We start from the raw sequence: 22,913 nt of genomic DNA on the forward strand, positions 1-22,913 counted from the left end.
GAAGAGAACACCCAGGATTGCCACCTCACCAATCTTAAAAAGGCTTTCACCCAGCAAGGACACTCCTCCAGAGAGGTAGATCGCACGTTTGAAAGAGCCACCTGGATACCACATGAAGAACTGCTGCAGTACAGAAGGAAAACACCCACAAATCGCACACCGCTGGTTATGACCTATCACCCATCCCTTGAACCTGTACGGAAAATCCTCAAAAAATTGCAACCCATATTAGAAAAAGACCCTATTCTTAAAAAGATCTTCCCAGAGCCACCCATCCTAGCCTTCAGACAAGCACCGAACCTCGCCAACCTCATCACTAGAAGCAAACTTCCTCAAGCCCAGAACACACCAAAAGGATCCAGACCGTGCCATGACAAGAAATGCAAAACCTGCCAACACATCTCCACCACCCCCACAATTGCTACACCCCACAACAGAGCCATCAGCATCCCTGCATCTTACAGCTGCACCTCCAGGAATGTAATATACCTCATCCAATGCACCAAATGCCCTGATGGAAGATATGTAGGAGAGACCAGACAACAACTGCGCACCAGAATGAATGCACACCGGAAATCCATCAAAGACAGAAATACCCAGTTACCGGTGGGGGCACATTTCTCACAGGAGGGCCACTCTCTCTCCAATCTCTCAGTCCTGATCCTCAAGGGAAACTTACACAACACATCCCAGAGACGAGCCTATGAGCTCCATTTCATCAACCTGCTGGATACTAGAGATCAGGGACTAAACATAGACATTGGATTTTTGATACATTACAATCTTCCTGGCAACTGACTCCCCAGCCCAGCCCCTGGCTTCTTTACTTTTCATTCCATCCCATCCAGGAAGAGCACACACCAACTGCTGAAGCTTCCTTAGCCTGACAAAGGGTTTTTGAACACGAAAGCTTGCTTACTAACTATTCTCCAACCATTTGGGTTGGTCTAATAAAAGATATCAAATTCACCCAAGGAACCTTGTCTGCCTATGTCCTTAGACCAACACGGCTACAACCTAAACCCCTACAATTTTATTCATTTTTTTCCTCTCATTTCTGGCCAACTAAAAAGGATAGTGGTAAAGCTACAACCATGCATATGCCAAATGAAGGGACCAGTGCCAGGAAGGATAGGGGTCATGAACTTGATCACTCTATACTACAGAGTAATTCTGGGCAGGAGAGAGAGCCAGCACAGAGTCCATGCAGGACAGTGCCTAACTGGATAGTCCAAAGCTGCAGAAGTAATTCCATACTGAGAATTACTAGTAGCACCTCTGACCGCAGAATCCAGCAGTTTATATGAAGCAGCTTCAGATCTGTCAATTAATCTTTGAAGTTTGTGAATATACTTGCCAAGTGCCATCACAAACCCAGTAGGAAAAAAAGAAAAACACAGAAGCAGCTAAATTTAAGTGGCTCTCCCTTAGTAGTGGCATACTGCGCAAATGCTGCACCCACCAGCAGGATTCTCCTGTAAATCAGGCCCAAAGCCACAGCAAAGCAAAGCAAATGAAGTGAGATAAGATCAGAACTACACCTTTTCTTTTGGCTGAGTCTGCACTGAGTGGATTGATGGTGGAAGGAAGGAAAAGGGAGGAGGAGGAGGGAGAGAACCTGTAAGCAAAAAAACAACAAAAAAAGAGCACACTTGTTTCACTAGCAGATATTACTCAGCAGCAAATCTTTCAGGCCTGGATTGATATAGCACACTAACCTGTGGTGGTTTGGATGCTTACACTTCGGCAGGCCTAAGGACGTGATGGGCCAAGGCAACAACAGCATACCCATCTTCTTAATCCCAAACCGTCATGGGAAAAAAACTCAAACAACTGTCTGACAAAGAAAAAGGTTCCAGAGTCCTGTATGCATTATCAGGAAGATGCTGATGAAGGGCTGAGATGGGAGCCCATGGCAGAGAAGGAAATGCTCCTTTACGAAAGGGCACATTTCAGGTTCACGTGGATCTCAGGGAGGGTTTTGCCAGATTTCTTTTCATTCTGCAAATCTGCTAGTCCCAGCCAGGTCCATGATTTTTCCTTTACTTGATGTCATTTACTGGGCACGCAGAATCGTCTAGTTCTCTGCACTTACAATAGCTTAAAAAACCACCTAGCTCAGGTATTATTTCTATTACCACCAAGTGTGTTAGAAGGTGGCTAGCTGCTTGCCTAACACCTGCTTCATTTGCATGGGATAAGCCCATACAGAAAAATGCACGCATACCCGAGTTAAGTAGCGTGCTGGAAACAATACTATCATGTTAAGTAGCCAGGAGGAACATGCATTAACACAGTAAGAAATGAAGTATACTAGTTGAGGCAAAGCACCATGTTACCGTGGCTATATTGCTAATGGCATGCAAGCTAACTTGTTCAGAACTATCTTAGGTATTTCTGCATGGCACTGTTCTCAACTATGAAGCCTTCAAGCGAGCTGGGCATGTGCCCATCACCTTGAATGGAAAAGGTTTTGGAAGCACAGCTCATGGTCCTGTGTGATGTCTTTCAAAGATACCACAGGTTACCTGCATTTTATTTTTATATTAAAAAGTATATGCTTTAAAAATCATCCTTCTTATATGAATTTTACCCTCCCTCTGTCCACTTCCCTGGTCTCTTGTCTTTGCTTAGTTCAGTGGTTCTCAACTGTTTTGGACCTCATATCATAGTACTTACCTCCCTGCAGAGGGGCTGAGCATGGGGGGTAGAGGATTGGTTAGGCAGGGACAAGCTTGAGCCTGCCCTTACCTGTGTATCTCCTCATACTTTGCTTATCGCCTCACACCTCACAGCACCCTTCAAAGGATCTGGCAGCACCCCTGTGTGCTGCAACACCCTGGTTGAGAATCACTGTCTTAACAGACACAGGGGAAGGAAGGGAAACCTGTAAAACAGGAGAAAAATCTTATGGCATTGGAGATTGCACAAAACAGGTTGATTTGAATGAGTGACAAAGACTCTTCCTGCATAACTGGAACAACACTTTGGGTGAGAACTCTGAATAATATTACCCAGCTTTTATACAGTCTTTTTATCCTTCAGTCTCAAAGTGCTTCACAAGGAAGCAAGTATGATTTTTAGGGCTGAAGGGGACCTCAGGAGGCCACCTAATCCAGCTTCCTGCTCAAGGCAGGATTGGCCCTGTCTAAACACAAGACAAGTATTTGTCTAACCTGCTCTTACAGGTTCCACGGATGGACATGCCACAACCTCAGTATGGGGCATGCCCAACCATGCCACAAAATCTGTTCTAGTGCTCAAATATCAGAAGGGGAAACAGACAGGGGCCAACTGACTTTGCCAAGAACACCTAGTTCAGTCAGCATTTGTTTGAGAACTGAACCCAGGTGATCTGCATCCTCATGCCACCCTCAGTCCAGCAGACAAATACAACCACACTAAATCCCATCATATCTATCTATTGAGATTGTATGACACAACATAACATTAGGTATTCCTCCTTTTTCTATTATTTGAGTATCTTCATTATTACAAGTTCATAATCAACAAAATAAAATTAGTAGTCAGGGTGGATTTTTACCAAACAGTGAATGGTCTGGACCCGATGTGTTTATGGCAGTGGTGCTTAGCTTTTTGGCCTTGTGGGACGAATGAGTAGTGCAGGACCAGGCCACAGGCTGGATTGGACCCTGCCCCCCCCAAAACTGGACCTACATGCCCCGACCTGGACCACACTGCCCCTGCCTGGCCCAGTATGCCAGGATTGGGGTCCCAGGACTCCATGCCACCTCCATTAAGCCCCATGTTTCAGGATCTGGGCCCTTTGTTTGGGCCTATTACTTTGTTTCGCACCTTTCTCCCCAACCTCAAAATAATTTAATAGCAGAATCACTAGGATTACCATATTTCTAGGTCCAAAAAAAGAGGAAGCCTGTCACGGGGGAGAAGAGGCACAGGAGGAATATGACGGTAGAGGGGTAGTGACATGCCAGTGCCCTGCCCCTACCCATTCTGTTGTGCCTCACTGACAAGTCACAAACCCCCAGTGTTGCTGCTGCCCCTCACTCTGGACCCACTGACCCCAGCCCTGCCAGTGCCCCTCACTCTCAAACAGCAGTACCCTGCCCCATACCCCTTGCTGGTGCCCTTCAGTCCCGACCTGTAGCCCCTTGGCACCATCAGTGCCCTGCACACCCAACCAACAGCCATTTGTCTCGTTCCTCGTGCCCCTCACTCCTGATCCACAGCCCCTGCACCTCTCCCAGCCTGCCAGTGCCCCTCATTCCTGACCCGCAGCCCCCTGCCCTGCCCCTTAGCTCGGTGGTGCCCCTCATTCCTGACCTGCATCCCCTGCCTCCCCAGTGCTGCCAGTGGCCTGTACTCTGGACCTGCAGCTCCCCCCTCCTCCCTCTCTTTCTCAGCTTGCCAGAGCCCTCACGGGGTGCACGTGACCCCCCGACAGCCAATCACCTTGTCCGCTGCTCCCAGACCCAAGCAGCCAGTCCGAGAGAGAAGAAAACCCAGACATTTGTTCTTATTTTAAAAACCTACCCAGACGCAGCACAGGGGTCTAAAAAAGACAACCTATCCAGGAAAACCCAGATGCATGGTAACCCTAACAAGCCCACTGATTTTTCAGTTTGTCCATTTTCCACCCATGGAGATGAAGGCTACATGGTAAAGAAACACTGATATTAGCCACAGCCTACTGTGTCATTTCACTGCAAAATCCAGAAAAAGGAATTCGGCTCCCTATCCTTAGCAGCCATGTAATGTACCTAGGGCTATTGTTATTAAAGTCCAGAGACGATCTCTTGCACAATACTGCATCTTTTCTGTTTACAGACACTTGAAACAAAAACAAACAAAGAAAAGGCATATGAAAAAGCAGATTGATGAGAAACAACAGACATCTGCCAGAGTGGAAACAGTACTTTATTGATGAGCTAATTTATAAGGAAATGCTAATAAAAATAATGGGAAATACTGATTTTGCTGTCAATAAATGGGAACTATTTCACAGTCCAATTTAAGCACGTGGGTCAAATGCTTCACTCATTCAGTTTGCTGAAACATCACTGAAGCCAATTGGGTTGCACGAATGCAAAAGAAAGCAATGCTTAGATCACACCCTTTGTATTATCTAAGAATAATAAAAGAACAACAGGAACTATAGTATAAAGGTTCAAAATCAGAAGCAAACAGAAATACTGCATGAAGAAATACAAATGAACAGACTACAGTACCTTGAAGGAATCTTTATTATTGCCTGGAAGTAAGGAATTATACTAGGATCCTTGTTTAAACCATGCATAAAATTTCACTGGCACTGCAATAAAACTTCAGACTAAAAGAAAACCTGATGCACATGAACACTAGTAAAAGACTGTGAAAATAAAACTAGACATTAGGATGGAAAACTTGCCAAAACAAACCAAAATTTCTAGGGAATTGCTCAGGGGAAATATGCTCAGTGTTTAACTTGGAGCAATCATCCAAGATTTACTTTTATTAGGAAGAGATGCTAATATTTCAATAAAGCTTGAAATCAATTTTCAGTAATTAGCATGGATTTTCAGTACTATCCTCCCTCTAATTTCATTCAAATTATATCAGTCTGCCTGAGAATTTCACGTCCCTTCCTTTCCTAGAGTAGACCTTTTTTTCTGGACATTTTGCAACAGGCAAAAGATATTTCTGAAATCTCTCTTTGTCCAGGCATGGCTATTATGCTTTGACACAGTGACCTGCAGGGTTGCAGGCCTCCTATCACTAAATATATATAATGGTTTTTTAAACCTAAGGAATTGCCCAGGCAAGCAGCTTTGTCAGCTTCACATTATAGTGGAAGGAAGCTACCACTTATTTCAGCCAAAAGCCCTTTTAAAACAACATATCATTCCCTCCTTTGCCCAAAATGAAACCCAAACAAAATCAAGAGCCTGCAAATGTAAACAAATCCTGAACTTCCATGTTAAGTTTCCATTTTTAAAAAGGCCACAAATATTTAGAAGTATGCAAAAACATACATGACATCATCATTTGTTGTAAACCTCAACATGTCAAAAACCAAGAGCCAGACCCTCAAAAGTAAGGAAAACTGACTTTAAAATCACAAGAATATTTGTAGAAACCTGGTTTTGTAGATGCCATCTGTTTTTTTAATCCCTAAGGTTTCATGTTTTCAAGCTTCTCTCACAACTGTGAGGGCTGGAAACTTTTTTTTCCCACACGACTGAAAGCAGAGTAGAAACCTCATCACACGACTCCACAGAATATCATAAGAATCATGATAAAATTGAAAGAGTAGGCAAGACAGAAGCCGAATGAACTCTGCCCACTTTGCAATACTAGAATTTTCTCTTGGTTTCTAATTGGTAGAAATGATACTGGCTGTTCTACAATTTGCAGTTGACTATGCAAAAATGCAAACCACAAAGCAGTTGTTTCCCATTAGATTTACACATAAAACAACTAATATATGAAAACTGGTGTTTTTTCACTTCAGCCCTTCAGTAGCTCTTTCCCAATGAGTGCAGTCATTTTATATGCTAATACTTTACACTGAAGGCCACACAAATACTAATTGGCCTAGTGTTGTTTGGTTTAGTGGAGCAGTCACACCTTAAGGCAAAAATCCTTCTCCGACTGTCCTTTACATGCACAGCTCTGTGACTTGCCACTGAGCAGGGGTGGGAAAAATCTGGCCAGCAGGCTGGATTTGGCCCACAAAGGGACTTTGTCCAGCCCGCAGTGGGTCCCTTGGTCCCTGCCTAGCCCATCTGGTCTGTGGTGCATCCTGCTGCCCTCTAGGCACAGTAGGGCTGGGGAAGCTTTGCAGCTGGACTGTGTTTCTAGGCAGCTCAGTGCCAGTTGCTCCTTCTAGCTGCTGCCGCCACTGGCCCCAGCCCCATGGTAATGGCAGGGACTGGCGCACACAGCCCCGTTCCTGACCCACCCTATGCCCACTCCAGACTTGGCTTGATGGAGTGGACCAGCTCTGGACCAGCCAGAACCTGCGCACACAGCCCTGATCCCTGCATGCCCCATGTCTGCTCCAGACACTCCCGCCCATGCTGAGCACAAAAGCAGCGGCAGTGGCTGGGCGGAAGCTGCTGCTTGGCACAGGGGAAAAGCAGCCCCTCCCTTCACCATGGCTGGACCCTTCTTGCTGCGGGAGCCCACAGCCTGCACCCGGGCTGCCCAACGGCTTCTCTGTACTGCACTGCTGTGTAGCCTGGAGGCAACAGTGACAGCAGTGGAGAGGAGATGCAGGGCAGCCTGGGTATGGGCTCCAGGCAGCTGCAGCAAGAAGGGCCTGGCCATGTTGGGGGGCGGGAGGGAGGCACTTTTCCCCCAGGCCCAGCAGCAGTTTCTGCCTAGCAACTGGTGCTGCTCAGTGTAGGTGGGTGCAGTCTGGAGAAGGCACAGGGTGGGCCAGGTCAGGGCTGTGTGCATAGGTTCTGGTGGCTAATCTGGAGCTGGGCCGATCTGCCGGGCTGAGTCTGGGCTGGGGGTGGGCTTGTGCATCCAGGTCCCTGACAGTACCATGGGACTGGGACCAGCAGTGGTGGCAGCCAGATAGAGCCACCACTGCTGCCTGGCCTGCCTAGAAAGGCAGGGAAGGCCGGGGTCAGGGCTGGGGCTATGCGCTGTTGACAGTGGTAGTGGGGAGCTGCAGGGTGCCTGGGGTCTGAGCTATTGAGGGCGGGGGGTGCTGACCGATCTGTGGTAGCTCCCCAGCACTGCCTGTGTGGCTCTTGGGCCCAAATAATTGCCAACCTCTGCACTAGAGGCCTGGTGAGCAGGGCAGGACTAGGAGCTAGGCAGAAATGGGCAGAAAGTAGGCCCACCACCATGTCATTTGTAGAAAGACCAGAAAGACCTGAGGAAGCAGCTTCCTTGGTTCTCACTGGTCTTGCTGAAACTGACAGTGGCTGTGCACTGAGAGCAGGGCTGTTGGGCCTAAGCCCTGGCAGCCCTGCTCTCAATGCATAATTGCCTCAGTCTGATGAGACCAGAGAGCCCTAGGGAAGCAGCTTGGTCTCTGGGGCTGTGGTGCCTGCTTTGCCTTATGTCCCCAAAGGGCGAGGAACCATACCTGGCCCCACTGCACCCTGCCACCCCCACTTGCCTTGACTCAGGAGGGGCTACTGAAATCTAGGATGCTGGAAGACTTCAACTCACATGGAACAGATGCCTGGAGTGGCCAAACTTTAACGGAACAGGAGCAAAATTAGGCGGATTAGAGATAATCCTGCCTTGGAGAGGCATAATTTAAAACCAAATAATGAGTGCATTAAGCCAGTTAAAAAGGTACCGTGTAGCCAATCCAGGAATTATGAGCCACAGAAACCAGCTAAAATTATTGTGTAACAAGGCCTTTAAAGTTGTGTTAGGACCTTTTTGTGCTGACTTATTTAATAAATTGTGTATCTCTGGGACCTATGAGTAGAAACTGAGTGAATTAAAGACCAATGGAAGCTCACTGAAAATTAGAGAAATTCAATTAATTTGAAATGAATTACCTGTACTAAAGACACACAGGAATCTCAGCAGTCAAGCTGGTTTTAGGTAGACAGCTGAAAGAAAGGATGAAGATCCTCAAAAGATGATGCTGTTCTATGCTTACACTCGTGGGAAGGCGAAAGATGATATGACACATGCAACTATTTGCATTTCCTTTGCTTTGTAAGGAAAGGAGGCATAGCTTTTCAAAATAAGGAATAGTCAAAGCCACCTCTCTCATTTAGCAGGCTTCATCACATAAGCAAACCAAAGTGTAAGCAAGGATTTAAAGCTCCATTTGCCTTCTTCACTGGGAACACAGCTGTTAGTAGTACTGGTGTGCAAACAGCAGTCCTCAGAAGGACAGTGTGTGCTGGCAGGATGGGCTAGTGACAAACTTAACAGGACTTATCCATGATGCAGCTGTTGTACTGATTTCATAGTGACTATATAAGTCTCCATAATGTGCTCAGAGAGGTGTGCTGTTTTTCATTCAGGCTTGCCTTTCTTTCTGAGTACGTGTGGTAGGGAATGCATCTGAGATGGATCAGTTGCTGAATGAATGGCGTGTTCATTGTGGATAGGACTAAGGCTCCTTTTGCTGTACTGCTGGTATTTCTAATTATAACTTGGCTCTGTATTTCTGAAAATCAAAGTGGATCCAGGGAGAAAAGCCACACGTGTATACAGAAGATTCACTATGCTAGAATTCAGCAGTTGGCAACTTATTCAGCAGTTGGCTGAAACAACCCACTGGTGGCTGAGGGTGCTGGTATTCCAACCAGCTGCTGGTGCTACAGTGGTGACAGCCTTTCCCTGCCACCACTTCTTGCTTGGCCCCCTCTCCCCCTCCTTCCCTCTTCCTTCAGCTGATGCACTGGCACACCTGGCTCTGCTTCAGCTCCTTGACACTTGGCCCTGGCATGGGCACAAATGTGGGGCAAGCTCCTTGCTGCTGAAGCATTGCTGAACACCCCCAGCTCCACAGGGCAGTTCTGGCCTGCAGGGTGTATGTTGCCACCTCCTGTATTAGATGGTTCATGACTGAAGCACTCCCTATACAGATTTCTAAGAAACCAGTGACCGTATCTGCTGGTTTGCTTCTGACTGATCTCTGTTGTAGCTTAAGCCTCTAGGCTGCAGCTTAGTAAAAGTGCCTGAAATGCTGCCAGGCTATCCACTTTCCCTTTACCATAAGGCCTGCTAATGACAAAATTATGATATTCATTTCAGGTGAGAAAATGAGTACAATGCTGCATATGTTCTCTCCAGGGAATACAGTACATTTTACTCATCACTACTCCTTTAAGCTACATATGCACAGTAGAGGGATATGGGGGGTGGAGGGGGGGCATATTTCATTTATCTCCACCTATCTAGACATTTAAACTGTGCTCATCACCACGGTATCCAAGTACCTTTATTGGGGCATCTGAGCTGAATGCTACAAGTGTAAAGCCACTTGTTGTATGGAAGGTCTCCAAGAGATGCACCAGAGAGGATGGTGCAATGTTTGGGTAAAAAGCTGCTCGGCTTTACATAGAACATCTGCTCTTGCTGGGGGTAAAGGTCTCCTCAATGAATACAACTTACGGAAAGCCTTCCCCGTCACTTCAGGAGCTTGTTAAGGGATGATCTGTACCATAACGAATGGTGTGAAGAAAGTAAATAAAGATTTACTATATGCCATTGCTCACAATACTAGAAGTGGGGATATACAATGATATTATCAGGAATTAGGTTTAAAACAAACAAAACGAAGCTGTTTTCCCATAACGTAATTAAATAGTGGAATTAATTACCACTAGACGTTGTAGAGGCTGACAATTTAACTAGGTTTAAAAGAGGATTAGAGAAATTCATGCAGGACTGGTCTGTCACCGGGTGTTACATATACAGTCAGGGGTGCAAACTCCAAATTAAGACTTTTTGCCTCACTAATGCTGTCAGCTGTAAGCTGAGTGAGACCCTCTTCCTCCTAACCTCTGTGCTCTAACACTGAAACACAGGATACTGGGCTAGATGGACATATGGTCTGACCCAGCATACCACCTCTTATGTTCTGATGCTCTAATTCAGGCATTGGTTCAAATATGAAGGAGGCAGCAATGAGAAACTACATTGCTTCAGGAACAGTTCAGGAGAATGGGAGAAAGAGCCATACTTAAGGGATCTCTCCAGTATGTTGGGGAGTGCACAGCTTCACTATCTTTCTCATATTTACCTGGATCAGATAATATGGAACAATTGTGAAACATTTCCCCCCCCCTCTTTTGCCTTTTTGGGCATTAATTTATGAAAATGTTGACACTGGGCACCACAAATAATTAGCTAGTTTTCTCAACTTCACAATTTTTTTCCCAAACAGATACATTTAGTTCAATTTAGTTTGTTAATTGTATTAAAGAGCTTGTATATAGCACAGGACAAAAAATAAAAATGAGGATTTGTTCCCAATTATGAGTATGCAGAAGTCATACCATTTAAGAGCATACAAAGCATGCCTTCTATGAACTACAAAGACTTGCTTTTAGCTAGACAGGGTTAAATCTGAGTTCTGTACAATTCTATGGTCAGGCAACACAGCAACAGTTAGATGGGAGGACTTTACAATCAGAGGAAACGTCAGTGCCCTAGCTTTATTATTGCTCTCTGGATCACATTGTTAGCTGGCATGAGTCAGTACAGCTCTGCTGAGGTCAATGGAGCTCGGAAAAGACACAGGCCAGAGGATCTGGTTTGTTAGTTTTTAATACACCTTCCTCTCACCCCCATAAAGTCCAAATACGTCCCAGCACCTATGCATAGCTCTCAGTACCTTTGACACAAATTATATCAATCTGCTGGAACCATTAGCTAACCCTGTCATCACCCCCCAATAAAACCTGACCCATGAGGAAAGCTCACAGAAAACTGCCCAACTCACAAACCTCAGCCTCTCCAATTCCCTCTTCCCAAATATCCACTATTTTTCTAGTCCCAGTTTGAAGACACAATGCCTAGACAAGATAAAGGAAGGGGAAAAAGATGAGGATGTGAGCCTCAGAGGAGCAACTGGGGAAAATGCTTAGGAAAAAAGTGTCAGCTTGTGCTCCTTTGTAAGGGTAATGAGTGTATGAAAAATTAGGTGAGAAATCAAGGGTAAAATGCTAGGAATGAAGCATGCTCCAACATGGACTGCCATTTCTGGTGAAAGGACCTGGTTGCCAGTCATTTTGCCAGCTACAAAAGTACATTTAGCATTAGTACAAGAAACATGGTTATAATGGCAGCTGAACCCTCTCCTGAACACCTAGCTCATTGTTACAGGATTTAGCCCTACAAGGGGACTAAGCACTGCAGTCCTGTTCTAGCACAGTGTGTGCCTACCTGTAAGTCTGGAAGGAATCCACCTGAAGTCTGTTAGTGCTAGTCCTGTGCTTCCTCACATTTCATCCTGTATCTCACTACATTACTCCACATCCTGTCACATTTCCATGTTTCCACACACCTCGTGTTCCCTTTCCCTTACACCACATCCTGTTTCTTTTTTTGACTATTCTCTATATTCCGTTCCTCATCCCAGTTCTCCCTTTCTGCTCTTGTCACATTTGTACACATTGCTTCTGCATTGCTGTACAGGTCTCCTGTTTCTCCTCAGTGAAGCACATGCACTGTCTCACATCAGCTATTTTGTAAGCCATTTTCTTCTATTGTAGCCCTCTGTTATTTGGGATCCATTTCTGGCTTGTCTCTACTTTTGCAACACAGCATAATGTCACTGGAGAAGAACACACTTCATCCAGTCTTTCCTCTAAACCTGCTGTGTCAAGACAACACACTGAAGTAGTAAATAGGAATGAGTTTAAGGCTGATCCTTACCTCAGGCCAGGTCCATACCACCTCCCTGCTAAGTTGGAGTCCCAGGAGAGTCTGAGAGTGGCACTGGGGAAAGTCCTCAAGAGAGGTACATAGACATGGTCATGAAGCTATTACAGGAAGAGGATCACTGTATCTACAGCTGTTTCTCAATATTTAGGACTAGTCTTTCTGGGATTGCACAACCACAGGCATTGCCATATCAATGCTCTAGGAACTCAGTCCCCTAAGCCTCTGTTAAGTCTGCAAATACTCTTTGCATCCCTCTCTGTACTTCTCCTGCAATCTATTGTTGAACTTCCTGGAATAAACCTGAATGGGTTGCTGCTTACTTGAGGCAACTGTTCTTCACTACTGTCTTTCATTGATAATTCTCTGCAGGCATTCCATCATGCGACTCATTAATTTGATGGGCTAATATTTACTATCTTCTTGTACATCCCCTTTCTGCCTGAAGATGGGGAACAATGCACTTTTCTTGTACTCATTGGGCATCCAGAGAATTAAGTTGAAAAATGTCGCCATCTTCAAATTCCCTTTGGGTCCAATGTTTGAAATGCTTCCATTAACACAGTTTCCCCATTCCCATTATTTATATTTCCCTGGACACACTCTCCCCAGGTCTCTTCTGCCTCTGGCTTCAGTGCCAGTGGAATACAGGGAAGTAAAGATCATCTCTGCTAAGGCCAACTTAAACCAGCAGAGACTGTAGGGAAATGGCCTAACAGAAGGCAACTTGTGACTTCAGTCCCAACAACTGCAAAAATAATTATTTAACATGCTTGAAAAATGACAGTTATGAAGAATAATGGTAAATAATACTGACCATTAGTGTTTTTTTAAATGACCTATTGCACCAGATATATTCATGAATTTCCTTTCTGCAAATATTTATGAATTATTACCATTTTAATTACACTATGGCCTAGAGGTCCCAGGTAAAATTGGGTCCCAATTGTGGTAGGGGGTGTAAAAACACACAGTGACAGTTTCATCATGAAAGAGCTTAAAACACAAGACTGGCAATGCTATTTTCAAGATGCATGTTAACGAACCACCCCTGAAAATCTGGCCCGCTTTAGTTACTCTTAAGTGAACTTTAACAGTTTGTCTGTTAAAAATGTAGCACAGAAAACCAAACAAAAATTCTATAGAAAATGTTGAAAAACAAAAACTAACATCATGTGAAATGTGTATGCATAAAACAAGAATCTCTGTCCCATTTTAAACCCACTTCAAGACAGGCCCTTTATTATGGTGCTGAGCCCTACCTCTTCCTGATGCACACAATTATACTTGGTTTCTTCTACTATCCTCAATTTGCAAATGAAAAAAAGAGTTAAGAGATCCCTCAAAAATAGCACAACACTCTATGGGCTTTATCCAAAGTAATGGAAAGACTAATTGATTTCAATGGGCTTTGGGCCAAGTTTTAAATAGGCATTTCCCAGAGTCCACATTAATGTAACAGATGATTAACCCCAGGAGGCCAGATATAATACATTTCTTGATTTATTTCACATATCAACTTTCCTACTGATGAAACAATCCCTTCAGACCATGTGATGATTGGTCAAACTTTGTTTAGGTGGTATCTAGGTGCCAGACAATGGGCTGCAAGCTGCAAAGTTCTTACTGTTTTTTTGGTGCCACTGAAGTGCACTTGCCTCTCTCTGAATTCAGTAGCAATGTTAAGTTGCTAAGTCTTGCACAGGAAGTTTTTGACATCTGATTATAAGACTGGGGCCTTGAACATAGAACTAATAAGTACATGGCAGTGAATGTGAGAGCTGGTTAATTATGACTTCTGCATACTCCATTTTAGTGCATAGCCTTGACAATGGATATACACTTATGCAGAGAATGCACTTACCTGAACTTAAATAACCAGCACTCCTGACACACACAGTGCTATCAGTGCCATACCATGAGCTGGCCCAAACTGATCAGGGTCCCCTCATTTTCAAAGTCCCTAAATACTTAATTTCTGGGCTGCTGTTATAAATGTGTAAATGATGGGAGCCAGCCAGTTTTGTGGCTATTGATAGAACAAGGCAGAGAGCACTGTGTACTTACGAAGCATTATTTACAGAGCTGTCAGTGGTGTGGCACTAGCAGCTCTGAGCCTTACCAGCTACTGGCATTTTCAAGATTTCTAATAGTAACCCTTGGCAGCTGCTCTCCCTTTATTTTTCTGGTTCAGTCAAATGGAGTACAATCAGTTAAAAAGCTGACAGTTACAGTGTGTATGCAGTTAACAGGAGTATACTTAAGGCCCCCTCCACACTTTACATTTATGCCACAATTAACATGTTCATTGTGGCATAAATTGAAAGGATGCTACAACTGCCCACAATTTAAGAGGCCATAAAATAGTAGATCAGCCATAAAATATTCTACATATAATGTAAAATATTTTTATGGCTGGTTTGCATGGTGCCTTAAATTGAACACGTGGCACATCCAGGGCTGCTTTAGGCCCAGCACTGACAATCGCAACACCTGAGCTTTTGGCATGGGGTCTGGCCTTTGGCATGTGAGTGGCTCTGGAGCCCAGAGGGTGAGCACTGCACATCCCCTTCTCTCACTTGCTGCTGATTTCAGTAGGGAAAGGGGTGAGAAGGAAAGGGCAAAGAGCAGCAGCACTCATGCCCCGAGGTCCAGAGCAGAACAAAAGCAGGGGCTCCAGGCAGACCTTGCCCTGATCAGCTGCAGAGCTCAGAGCTCACTGCTCATGTGGAGCTCCAGAAGCAGCCCACGCTGACCGGGCAGTGAACATAGAGCTCACTGCACATACAAAGCACAGCCCAAGGGGCATGTGGCTATACCCCCTTCCCCATTCCTGGATCTGCCACTGAGTAAGGAAATATCGTTTCAACTCTGCTACAAGACTATATGTTCTAGGCAAATTCCCATCTGGTAGCACCTATCTTCCCCATGCCAGTGAAATTAAAACAGTCCCTTGCAGCTTTAGCTCATATTCTTACAGTGATCATGAGAACTTGCTTACTATTCTCAACTCACTGGTATAAATGGGAGTTCATGAAATGTGGCTCAAAGTTCACTCTTTTTGGGGAGGGGGTGCTCCTCTGGCAATAATTATTCCATATCAGGTTAAAATCAGCTTCTTTCCTCTGCTGCAGCTTAATGCATTGCACTTGGTTACAGATGATCATACCAGTCTTTTACACTCATGTTCCCATGTATCAGCCTACAGACTCAGATCTGATCTTACAAACAGATCCACCTGGCAGACCTTTACTCCTACCCGATTTCCTATTGAAATCAATGGGGCTCATGTGCTGGTGAAGGTCAATGATGCTGAACTGCTTTGCAGGACTGGGGCCCTATGGCTATGAAATGTTTTAAATTATATCTGGCTCATGAAAATGTGTTTATGCTGATGACTCTGCCACCCAAGCTCGTGACTTTTCAAGTGTCGAACTCACACTTGATGGAGACATGAGACTGATATCAGAGTACTGCCTAAAGTGGCGCCTCAAGCCAAATATCTCAAAGACTGTCTCAAGTCAGTGAATGATCAGGGAGGCGCATGATCAGAGGTCAGGGAAGCAGACCCTACGATCACAGGCTGAGAGCCCTGGGGCTCTTTAGCCTGAAAAAGCGCAGGCTCAGGGGTGATCTGATGGCCACCTACAAGTTTATCAGGGGTGACCACCAGTATCTGGGGGAACGTTTGTTCACCAGAGCGCCCCAAGGGATGACGAGGTCGAATGGTCACAAACTACTTCAAGATCGTTTCAGGCTGGACATAAGGAAGAATTTCTTTACTGTCCGAGCCCCCAAGGTCTGGAACAGCCTGCCCCCGGAGGTGGTTCAAGCGCCTACATTGAACACCTTCAAGATGAAACTGGATGCTTATTTTGCTGGGATCCTATGACCCCAGCTGACTTCCTGCCCTTCAGCCAGGGGGCTGGACTCGATGATCTTCCGAGGTCCCTTCCAGCCCTAATGTCTATGAAATCTATGAAAGTGTTTTTCATCTGCATAATGCCAATGCTAATCATGAACTCACTGTCACTTTAAATGGCAGCCTCTCAAATTTGAAACCCACCCAGTTTATCTTGGAGTCATCCCTGACCAAATGTTAACTTATGAATCAAAACTCCAGAAAACTGCTTTAAAAATCAAAACAAGCAATAACCTACTTGCCAAACTTGCAGGCTCCACTTGGGGTGCCAATGCCTCCAAGCTACATTCACCTGATCTTGCACTGTGTTATTCAGTTGCAGAATATTGTGCCCCTGTATGTGTTCATTCATCACACAGAAAACTAGTAGACACCCAACTGCATGCTACAATGTGTCTTGTGTCAGGCACCTTGTTCTCCACTCCACTCCCATGGTTACCAGTCCTTGGTAACATTTCTCCCCCCACCCATCTCTGCTGCAGAAATGCTGAAGTAAACTACTATCCAGACCCCATGATAATGCTATGCTGCCAGCACACTGCAACATATTCCACCCACTAATAAATAACCTGGCTCCCTTCAAGATGCCCAATATGCTCCACCCTTTCAAAATCCTCTGCCTTTTCCTTACTCAACGGCACGCAGAATAGTCAGCACAAGCACCAATCAATCACCACATCATCTCCGACCCTACAGTCGGTCAACCAGGATTGAACTGGCCACACCGTTATTGGGCAATTCTCAACCATTTTCGAACAGAACCGGGTCACTGTGCCTCAAACCTATACCAGTTGGGCCTTCGCAATAAGGCCCTTGTGGACAAGCTCAAACCATCCCACATTGTTGACTCACGTTCATTTACAGTGCTACTTGGTGGCCTTCAAGCTCTTCACACTGGTGATGACATAGTCTTAAGATGGCTGAAAGAATATGCCAAAACTGTATACACTAATAAAATATCTGAAAGGTTGAAAGTAGAAGCTTGAATTTCATTTCAAATTTCAAAAACATTCTGATCTTGCAAAGGCATTTTAAGTTCCTTTGTGTAGTGCGCAGGTTTGTTATTACCCTGAAATAGAATAGTTTTCTGATAAGCATACTGTTAGGTTTATAATAATTTAGATTATTAAGAAGTATTAGCTTTACAGCTGAATACAAGACATAACCTGTGGCCTAGCAATGCAGCTGACCACAAGGCAGATTGATAGCTAAGCCTTTGCTTGTGTCAAGTAATCATTTTAACTGTATTAAGCATTTTCTGAGTTAAAAAGTGGATCTGTGTCTGTGTGCTAAAAAATCAGCTACAGCAAGAAGTAAGATAAGACAGGGAAACCATTGTTCTGGGTGCAGTGGTTGTGTCCTTAAAAAATATCTACTAGTGTGTAAGGTTTTGCTAACATATTATAATGTTACTGTTACTTAACTTTTAGCTTTTAAAAGTGCTAGTTCAGCTTAATAAAAATATACTGTTACAAAGATTTAAAAAGCACCGCCCAAGTATTGCTTTTTTTTGTTAACCATGAAGTCTTGCCTTGTTATAATAAGTATAAAAGATCACCTCACCCTTAGGGGGGGGCCATTTTGCCTTTTGCTGGCTTTATGGTCTTTGCTCGAGCAAATAAACAGCTGTCTTTCTTTACCCGTGTTGTCTGTCAATCAAATTACAGCTAGACAACGAACCTTAGGGAGATTTCTCCCACCACATTTGTGAAAAGGGTCCACTTTTCTTCAAATAATGGTCTGACTTTGAATGGGAAAACTAATATTTAAGAATATATATTGTTTAAAATCTGGTAAATGGTCATTGTGACATCACAGGTTTGTTTTTTTGAGGGAGAGGGAAAGCGGAATTTGAAAAAAGGAGCAAAATTCCCAGGTCACAAAAGTCACCTGAGGTAAAATACTGAATATTTTTGGTGAAGTTTCACTGGATAGTTTTCAGCACTTCTGAATACCAGGACTGAAAACTGCTTGCTTGGTTTATGAAAGGAGCTTGCAGCCCATTTGTATATCAGATTCCTCTTGCAAGGTGATCCAGAACCATGGTGGGTGGATTCATCACCCCCAGGTTTTGTGCAACTATTTATATAACATTCCTTGCCACAAGGATACCACCAAGACTATGACTACCCAGGTGTCCTAGGGCAGGGCTGCTCCATTAAGGGCTTAATGGGGTAAGAGGTCTGAAGGGGCAGAGAGCAGCGGAGAGAACCTCGGGTGAACAGAACTGTGGGAGGTCTTGGGGTAGCTTGAAATGCTGAGAATCCCAAGGGTTCAAATATCAGGAGTCCTTTATTTGCCTTTGAGGACTTGAGTCTTTAGAGCATTTTCAAGGTTTTTCTGCAATCCCAGTTGGTTTTGGGTTTTTTTTTGGAATTCAGATTCTTATCCAATCACAGATTTCTAAGGAGCTGGTACTTTAGGCAAAACGCTAGGCATTGTAAGACTCAGAATATGAGCACAAGAATTAGACACATGGTTGCAGGGGAAGAAGTACCCTGGGCAGCCTCCCTACTTCTGCTTGTCCTTCCTATTAACTTCCTCCTCCTCTGTCTGCTTTCAGCTCTTAACCACTTGCCCCTTTTCAACTCTTGGCCCCCGTTTCTGCTCCTTATGCTTCCTTACTTCAATCCTGCAATTTGCTCTCTCTCTCTCTCCCCCACTCTTGTACTCTGTCAATCCCATTTTGCCTATGTGCTCCCACTCTGATGCCTCACCCTCCTTTGCTGGCATGGGACACCATGTGAAAATATACTGCCTTGTCAGCAAAGCTCTGTCTTCCGTCTCACAAGTGGGCAAGATTCCCTTTTATGTTTTCTTCTTGAAAGTGGCAATTTTCATCTCAATAGGTGTTGACCATGAAGACTCACAGCTGATGCTCTTATAACAGGTACAGCCAAAACCAAAAATGGTCTGCTTTCCTTTACTGTTCCAAAGGGTAGCAGAGAGCCTCACTCTGCAGTGCTCTCTGCAGACTTGATGCACTATGTACACAGGCTTCATTCCCACATTATTGTTCGTGTTAAAAGCACTTCTTTTTTTGGAAGGTGTGTGGAAGTATGAAAAATTCCCTGGTAAAAAGCAACCTCATTACACAACACTTCAAGAAAATGGAGCAATCATTTTTCTCCAAGGTAAAAGGAAAGGATAAATGGTTTACAAGGATTTAAAAATAGCCAAATCAAACAATAACTAGATACACTTCCAGTCAACTACAACATTATAGTTCATACTGTTGGGAAGTTTATTGCCAAAGTTCCAGGCTTTTTTTTTTTTTTTAAATTGCACACTTTTACCTCCCTACTTATCAGCAGATTCTATTTTATCTTAATATCTGGTATCTGAGGTTACTTAAAAGGTAGCATGGGATCATTATATCTATGACTGATTTCTGGGGCAGACAGTTTCAGTATGCATGCATGCGCATGAATGCACAAAGTATTTAAAGGACAACAAATCACCTTTTATACAAGTAGAACTTGACTCCCTGGGCTAGAATATATTCTGCCTATTAAGCATTTAAATGGACATCAGCACCTAAGTAAGGTGTAACATTTTTGAAGTGCTGCACATGCCTATGTGTGCTTCAAAGAGTCAGCTGGACAGTAACCTTTGACATGCTCAAATAACCCTGAAAAAAGCAAGTACCATTTCTAAGTGCTTCAAAATGAAGTGCTTCTCATTACATATGCACACTCTACATAACATGGCAAAGGACCCCTGGGTCCTCCAGCATCTCACAGTGCTCTGTCCTTCCTTCCCTTACTTGACACGGGGAAAGTGGGGGTGAGCAGGACACTGTGTCAGTGATCTTCAGGGATCTGGGTTTTCCAGTCCCTGCGGAAAAAAAGTTAGGATTTTCCCTTTTAACTGAGAAAAACACAGATTTTTCCTTTTTAATGGAGAAACACGTGGATTTTCCATTTTTGCAAACAGTTCTCTGTAGGCTGGCAGAGTTTCAGCCTGCAAGGTGCTGGAGAGAGCAGGAAGATGGCACTATGTGCATATGTGTGCTGACACATGCACATTAGGGTTGTGCAAAGCTTTGGTAGCCAATTTGATTCAAAGGAGATTCGGTCATATTTGGCAGCCAAATCACTGAATCCAAATTGAATTGGGAGACCTGTTAATCTCCCCGAATCAAATCGGAAGCCCCCAAATCGATTCAGAGAGATTCAGCCGTAGACTGTACAGACAGGCACTAAACTGTGCCAGTGGGAGTGCTGAAGGAGCACCTGGATGAGCCCCGGCTTGAGCCGCAGCCCTGGGAGAAGCCACAGCTTGTCTGGCTTCTCCGCCAGGTCGGGGAGCTGGGGGATCAAACTGGGAACTGGGGAATTGAACTGGGAACTGGGTGGAAGCCCCTGTTCATTCCCCCAGCTCCCAATCATTCCCCCCAGCCCCCACAGCTTCTCCCAAGACTGCCAGCACTGCCTGCCTCGCCCTGACCGGGGTGCAGCCAGGGGAGCAGCCAGACAAGTCGTGGCTTGAGCCGGCAACCCCAGGAGAAGCCACAGGAGCTGGGGGGAACTGGGGAATTGAACTGGGAACTGGGTGGAAGCCCCTGTTCATTCCCCCAGCTCCCAATCATTCCCCCCAGCCCCCACAGCTTCTCCCAAGACTGCCAGCACTGCCTGCCTCGCCCTGACCGGGGTGCAGCCAGGGGAGCAGCCAGACAAGTCGTGGCTTGAGCCGGCAACCCCAGGAGAAGCCACAGGAGCTGGGGGGGATGGGTACGTGGCCTGGGGGGCCACAGGAGCTGGAGGGAATGATCAGGGAGCTGGGGGGAACCCCCAGCTCTTGGTTCAATTCCCCAGTTCCTGGATCAATCCCTCAGCTCCCCAATCATTCCCCCCAGCCCCCACGGCTTCTCCTGGGGCTGCCAGCACTGCCTGCCTCGTCCCAGCCAGAGCGGGGGGTAGCCGGGAGAGCAGCTGGATGAGCCGCAGCTTCTCCTGGGGCTCGTCCAACTGTTCCCCCAGCTGTGCCCACCATCCCTGCCTTCCTATATAGTCTATGGCCAAATAAGATTTGGTGCTGAATATCTTTGGATTTGTCAGATCAAATCAGGACAGCAATTTGAATCAGCGAATCAAATCACTGTCCCTCTGAATAACCGAATCTGAAGCAAATACTGTCCTCTTCACACAGGCCTAATGCACATGGCTGCTAGGCAGCCTGGAGAGCATCTCCCACAGGTAAGTCTGGTGGGACGGGGGAAAGGGGGATTGAGGCCCCCATAAGGAGGGAGGGAGAGAGGGGTGGGGCTGAGGCTGCTTCCCAGCTGGGGCAGTGTGTGGGGCTCGGGGCCCAGGGCTGAAATACACAACCACAGGGCCCTGGCAGGGAGGGGGAAGGAGCTGCAGGTGGCTCATCAAGAGGGTGGGAGCACCTGGCTCCCCACCACTGTGCACATTCCTGGAGGGGCATGGGGAGCACATGCCCCCCAGGTCTGTGTGCAGGGTGGGGGCAGATGTGAGCTGCCCACTGTGTGCTCAGGCTCCCTGCCCTGCTTGCCTCCCCCTGGGACTTCTGAAGCCCAGTAGGTGGGACCCAGCATGGCAGGGCAGAGCAGGGCTGGGAGGGAAAACAACGACAACAAAAACCAACAACCGCCCCTCACTTTAAGTAGAGGGGCTCCAAGATCTGCTCTAAAGCGCCTGCTGTATCTTGTGTATCAGCTTCCCCGATCTTCCAAGTGGCAGGGGTGGGTTTCACTAAAGCTTGTTAAATGAGCTTTAGTTAAAGTGCCCTCACTGCCATTTTGAAGTGTGGGAATGCTGATGCACAAGATACGGAGGCTGGCTGGTGCACACTAATTATCATGCTCCAGCAGATCAATTAATTAAGTCTGCTCCAACATGCTGCGATTACAGCATGTCAGAGCAGCCTCCCCCCACATGTACAGGCACCCACTAGTCCTGTTTTGCCACAGAACAAGTACAATAAGCTTCCCCACATGACAATCCTATTATGGCTCAATCCTCATTCAGAGGACTATTGTCATCATGTCACCCCTCCTAATAGACTCTTTGAGGTGAAAGCATATTACAGTCTCAGAGATGTAGCAATTCTTCTCTTTTATGCCAAGACTGGATCCATTAATACCAATTGGGCTTCTATGAGGAGCACACATGGCTGGTGGCAACTGCACTGAGACCAACAATCTGTTCTCTTTGGGCAGGAGAGGAAAACGACTTTGTGTCACTAGTGAACAGCATTGAATTTGAACCGTTGACTCAGGAGTTTGTGTCTAATATGGTTTCAGTTGTCCAAATGTAAATTTCCTGAAATTACATACTCCCGTGGTATGTTTAAAAAAGAAACGATTCCTTGGTGAGTCAAATGTAAAAATCCAGCATCTGGCTGAGAAAAAGAACAGAAATAGCAGTAGCATCCAATTCAGTATGGATGGTTTAATCACAATCATTTTCTAGAGAAATGTACCATATTACCATGCTCTGTAATTCTAACAAGTTAAGAGATTCTGCCATTGGAAGAATCCACAGCAGGAGGTCACGTATTGGAGCAATGGACTGATTTCCGTTTTCTATTCTAAGACACTGTTTGAAAAGTCAAGCCTTCCCCATGTTGCTACTTTTGGAAAGAAAGGTGTACTCAGTTTTGCAAAGGGAAACAGGTACACGTAGGG

At 45.4% G+C, this 22,913-nt stretch overlaps 1 protein-coding gene across 3 annotated transcripts in view; it reads right to left on the reverse strand.

The window, feature by feature from the left end:
- GPRIN3 (GPRIN family member 3) overlaps positions 1-22,913 on the reverse strand; it is a 45,827-nt gene that overhangs the window by 13,779 nt on the left and 9,135 nt on the right. The window contains exon 1 of one of the 3 annotated variants that reach the window (XR_003092705.1): positions 2,752-2,840. The exons of 1 other annotated variant lie outside the window; for it this stretch is intronic. The gene's annotated coding sequence lies outside the window, so the exon portion shown is untranslated. Of the gene's footprint in view, positions 1-1,718; positions 2,876-22,913 lie in introns of those variants that run through there. One more of the 3 variants, XR_003092704.1, reaches the window with a different exon arrangement.

This window comes from Alligator sinensis, unplaced genomic scaffold (assembly GCF_000455745.1).
Source record: "Alligator sinensis unplaced genomic scaffold, ASM45574v1 scaffold125_1, whole genome shotgun sequence".
NCBI classification, from domain to species: Eukaryota; Metazoa; Chordata; order Crocodylia; family Alligatoridae; genus Alligator; species Alligator sinensis.